Genomic DNA, 6,021 nt, shown 5'->3' with positions numbered 1-6,021 from the left:
GGAACCCGAAGCTAGTGAGCTCCCAAAAGGCCTTGTGCTAGGTAGAGATGAGAATATACATATAAGGCTTACAGGATCCACACCCCTGGGTGATGTGGGATCTTACAATCTACCCCCTTTAGGGGCCCGACGTCCTCGTCGGCACACTTCTAGCCATGGATTGGCTCTAATACTAAATTGTCACATCCCGGCCCGAGCCCCCACCACATCCCAGGCTCGACTCCACCGTAACACAATATTGTCCGCTTTGGGCCCCTACCACACCCTCACAGTTTTGTTTTTGGGAACTCACATGAGAACTTCCGAGTGGATCACCCATCCTGAGAATGCTCTCACACACTACTTGCTTAACTTCGGAGTTCCTACGGAACCCAAAGCCAATGAGCTCTCAAAAGGATTCGTGCTAGGTAGAGATGAGAATATACATATAAGGCTTACAGGATCCACACCCCTGGGCGATGTGGGATCTTACAATTAACGGGTCGGGTCATATTATCTGATAATATTAACGGGTCGATTTTGGGTCGGGTCATATTACCCCTTTACTTTAATGGGTGTTACACAATACGGCCTATTAAGATATCGTATATATCACGAAAACAATACAAACGCAGAAAAAACGACATGAATGCCATGTCTGTTTTCGAACTTAAAAACACTTTAACTAAAAGTATTTTTAGCTATTTTAAAATTACTTCCAAACGAGCCGAAAATATAACTTTTGTTTTGCTAATTTCTTTCATTCTTGTTTAAATCAAGTTCTGAAAATTGAACTTTTGTTTGTTAGCTTGATATATATTACACGACAACATAAATTTTTTGGCTTATAGTAGTTTATATAATTTGTTAGTAATTGTTATTAGATTCGAGCAATGCTTAAATCTAATTCTTGTACGATGATGAGTTGTGTTGGGTCGAGTCGAGGTACTAAGCAGGTCAAAAATCTTCAATTTGTGTACAATATACGTATTAAACGAGTAAGAAATTTGAACACGATCTGATCATTAAATGAGTACCATGTCATGGAAAAGGATCCTCGTCGGATTCTTTTTCTGGGGATCCTAGGGATTTTTTGATAGTAACCGTTCATTGTACATCATATGGTCAGAAATCATTTTAAATTTTAAAATTTAAAATTAAATATAAATAGTACTTAACGAAAATTGACCACACGATGTACAATAAATGGTCACAATCGTAGGATCCCTAAAAAAAAGATCCAGTGAGAATCATTTTCCCCCTGTCATGACTAGATAGCCCATTTATTAAATAATTTGGACGGAATTTCTGTTTGGGTAACCTATAACCCCTTTTAACTCATGTTAAACTTGTAACAAACTTAACTCTTAATGGTTTAGAATAATTTCGCTTGTAATAAACTAAAATAGAAACCCTTTTAATAGTGATGCTATATATGCACGTATTTGCCATAGCCCTATGGTCTTCTAGTTTTCTAGGGGTTGATTTCATAATCTCTTACACTTTTTGATACAACGATAGTGGGAGAAGGAGATTGGTTTAAGCTTTACAATAGACCGACATTAATTAATTTTATATCAAATTACTTGTATAAAAATCGAACTTAAGACCTCTCATTTATATGAAAAAGTAATATTATTAGACTCAAGTGATAGTGGCTAATTATCTCTTCCACTTTTGAGGTTCTTTTCATCCCAAGTTAGTCCGTAACATTTAAACGTGTGTTGAATAAGGATATTAAGAAGCAATTTATAATTAACCTTTTTTTTAGGACAATGATTGTCTGCCCTCCCACTTCCGGTGCCTTCCCGTGCCCTCCTGTTTTGTGCGGTTAAAGTTAAGCCATGTCAACATTTTATATTGTTTTTTTTATAGAGATAATAAGACAAAAATGAATAATAATATAAAATGTTGACGTGACTTAACCGTGACCACACAAACAGGAGAGCATGGGAGGGCATCGGAAGTGAGAGGGCAGATAATCCTTGTCCTTTTTTTTATTAAAGAAGGTGGAAAGCTTCCTTATTTTGTTGGGCCCCATCTCATGTGGCAATTCACGTGTGTGATAAAAAGGTACCCTTATGGCCCTTGCCCCAACCCGAACAGGATTCTATTTGGACTCTTTTGGTGAGAATTATGAGAATTCATGAATCGTTTTTGTTAATCGTACATCGTGCGATTAGTTTTTGTCAACTATTGTTTATTTTTATTTTTAAATAAAAATATTTAGGGTAAATTATCCAAAACTACCTCAATTATGGGTCGAACTACAATCTCATACCTATGTTTTAAACATTGCAATATCATACCTCAACTTATGAATACGTTGCAATATCAAACATATTTTAAGTTTTCTGTCAATTTAACTGTTAAATGATGACGTGGCAAAAGTGGGGCCTACTCATTCCCCAAACTAAAATAAAAAATTATTTAATTATTAATAAGTTATTAATTTTTTATTTCACAATCTCTACTAATTAATAAAACACTCATTGTCAACCAAAACTCTATAAAATTACCAGGTTAACCAACAGAACATGAATAAGAAATATGGGGCAGAAATGTAATTTCACACCATCAAATTTTGCTGTTTTTTTTTTTTTCAAAACCTCACGTACATGTAATCCTAACATATCCCTAATTAAAAAAAATTAAAAATTAAAAAAACTTCTTAATCTCACATTCTCTATCACTCTCTTCGTCTCTCATTCTATTTCAAAAACAAAAATAAAAATTTTTCTCACACTAGTATTAATTAAAAAAAGAACAAGACTTGGCTGCTGAACAATTCTGCAGCTATTTTTGCTTATACCTAATCATGTGTGAACATGTGTCCAAGTTTTGATTAACACACATGTCCACATGGAAATTGGATACAAGAGGAATTGTTCAGCAGCCAAGTTAATTCCGAAATAGGATCCTCTCCTGAGCAAATGCTCGGAATCCTCATGACCAACTAACATGGGCCATTAGATTTTGATCCAACGGCTACAAATAGGGAGCCCCCCTAAAAGTTTTAATAATTGTAACCGTTAGATTAAAATCCAACGGTCCGTGTTGGTTGGTCACGAGGATTTCGAGCATTTGCTCAGGAGAGGATCCTATTCCGGAATTAACTTGGCTGTTGAACAATTCCTCTTGTACCCAATTTCCATGTGGACATGTGTTTTAATCAAAACTTGGACACATGTTCACACATGATTAGGTATAAGCAAAAATAGTTGTTGAATTGTTCAGCAGCCAAGTCTTGTTCTTTTTTAAATTAATACTAGTGTGAGAAATTTTTTTTTTTTGTTTTTGAAATAGAATGAGAGACGAATAGAGTGATAGAGAATGTGAGATTAAGAAGTTTTTTTATTTTTTATTTTTTTTAATTAGGGATATGTTAGGATTACATATAGGTGAGGTTTTGAAAGAAAAAAAAAAAAGCAAAATTTGATGGTGTGAAATTACATCTCTGCCCCATATTTCTTATTCATGTTATCTTTTAATTAGAGGGTTAAACTGGTAATTTCATAGAGTTTTGGTTGACAATGAGTGTTTTATTAATTAGTAGAGATTGTGAAATAAAAAATTAATAACTTATTAATAATTAAATAATTTTTTATTTTAGTTTGGGGAATGAGTAGGCCCCTCTACCTCACTAATAGTCAAAATGTAGAACCAAATTTGGCATCTTGAGGAAAAAGTAAACAAATTTCAAGCTTTGGTTCAAATTTTTATACTGCAGAAAAGATAAGAAGTTGACTACAATTCTACTATTTTTATTGTTTATTTGTTTGTTCTTGGTCGAGAGTTCTTTTGCCATAATTCTGGATGCAAATTTCTTCCTCCTTGTTATTGGACAAAATTGCATCTACAAAACAAATAACACTTTAGGTCAAGGCCAAGAGCCTTACGTGCCCACGATGAATGGGGGAACCTCCGATGCCAAAATTAGAATTTTGCGAGAAAAGTGTTTGGAGAATTTTGAGTGTTTAGCAAGAGTGAAGACCTAGCTTTTTAGAGAAAATGAGGTAAAAATATATAAGGCATGGTCGGGCCCCTTGGGAGAAAAGGTGACCAGCCTTTTGGGTGTTTTTTGGGTATTGGTAGTTTAATTAGCCATTAATAGATTAATTAGGTAATAAATCCATTAATTAGCTAATTAACATAATTTAAAATGAATGTTTTGGGGGTTACCTTGAGAAGATATGATGAGGGATGAATGAAATAAGTTATAAATAAATACCTATTTGGGCACTTTTGACTTAATTGAGGGATGATTGTCCACTGCTCACGTGTAGAAATTCTCGTGTGCCTCGAGGGTAATTTTTTCCTTTTCACCCAAAAATCCATGTGTCGCCTCTTGATTATTTTTGGCTCCACAAATGTCCCACACCTATTGGGCTGCTCGCAAAACAGGGCAACGGGTGTAGAGATTTTCTTGCTTTTGGAAACTTTGGATTGTTTCCTATTTCGATATTGATTCTCTCTTTAATTGGAAATTAGATCCTTCTAGGAAAGAGAAATAAATTTCTCTCAAAGCCTATTTAAGTCCACCTTAAGTGGATTATTAAATCAACATTGGAGAGCAATTTATTCTACCCTACAAGAGAGAGAAAGCTTAGAGGATATTTGTTCCCCCTCCTCTAGCAATCTTCTACATCTTGCCTATGCAAAGGATCGTATTTCGTTGCTTGCTTCGTCTTCTCCGCGCCGCACCGAGGTAAGAAAAAATTAATTTTCTCGTCTTCTTCTTGGATAGTGCTATCACGGGGCAATTGTCGGGGTGGTGCAGCACATCGGCTGGCAGGTGTCAGGAGTCGGCTTGGCATGGGCCGAGGAGGTGTTGTGGCAGAGACCACTGCTTGAGCTGCATGGCTTGGCTAGAGCCAAGGGCAGTTTGTGCGGCTGGGGTCGCGGATTGAGGCACTAGGGCGCAATGCTAGGCGAGCGGCATGGCTCAAGTTTTTTGGGCTCTGATGCGAGCCAGGCTGGTGATTAAGAGAAATGAGGAGGTCGCAGGCCACATAGGTTGCTAGAATGTTGGCTATACAGACATCCTGCCTGTTGGTTCGAAAGAAAAAATGAAGGAAAAACCAGTATAGGTTGAGCTCCCCTGCTGAGTACCGTGAATAGCTTTGGCTACTTAGTTCTCTTCGCTGGGAGAAATGTGACCTTCTCCCAAGAGATAAGGTAACAAGGATCAAGGCAGATGTATTGGCTCATTTGAATGCTGTCATGGAGCCTATTATGAATGAAGGTGGAAAGAAGAGATATTCCCTGCTTGCTCAAGAGATGCCGGTTGAGAAAACTGAAGACTTCATCCGCTATTTGTGAGGGTCCACCTGCTGCTGAGAGGCATTGATTGACATGACTTCTTCCAATGGGAAAAAAAATGAGGCTGCTAGATATGAGCATGTGGCGTCTGCTATGTCGAGAATGGCTTGTACGATTGCTAATAGATTGCTCAGCGTAAAGGTTTTATCATGCCCCCAGTGCTGAAGTTCGTACCAAGACGTCCGTTGGGAACCAAGTCCAGTTCACCTTTGAAAGGCTTGCTATTATGAAAAGTGATAAGGTGGACTATGATGCTAAAGTAGCATCAATGCCTATTCCCTCTACTATTGAGACTGATTCGCTTGCTGGGAAGGAGAAGATTGCTCGCATGGGTAGCTGTGAGAAATCCACTAAACATGCTTCTAGGGACGATGCTGAGATCTATGTGCTCATGAAACCAAATCTTCTTGAAGACATGGACGTTTATGCTAAGTTTGTTGATGGTGTTAGAAATGTTTGTTTGCCCAAGTTCCTTTGCGAAGCATACGACCCAATATAGAAAGATTGTTCTGCTTCATGTGATGCAAATATAGCAAGGCTGTCAAGGAGGTGGCGAAGACTATAGCAGCTGAAGCTTATTCTTCGACCGAGGAGATCAAGAAGTTGGATTCTGAGCTTGTTACTTTGAAGGGGTCTAATATTTCTGCCCCTACTTCTCTGCAACTTGAGACCGCTCGCCAAGGGATCGTTAACTTGAAAACTAGGCTTGACGTGATCCAA

Source organism: Pyrus communis, chromosome 4, assembly GCF_041283825.1.
Source record: "Pyrus communis isolate YQ-2024b chromosome 4, ASM4128382v1, whole genome shotgun sequence".
Lineage (NCBI taxonomy): Eukaryota > Viridiplantae > Streptophyta > Magnoliopsida > Rosales > Rosaceae > Pyrus > Pyrus communis.
Note: the sequence above shows the minus strand (reverse complement) of the source record.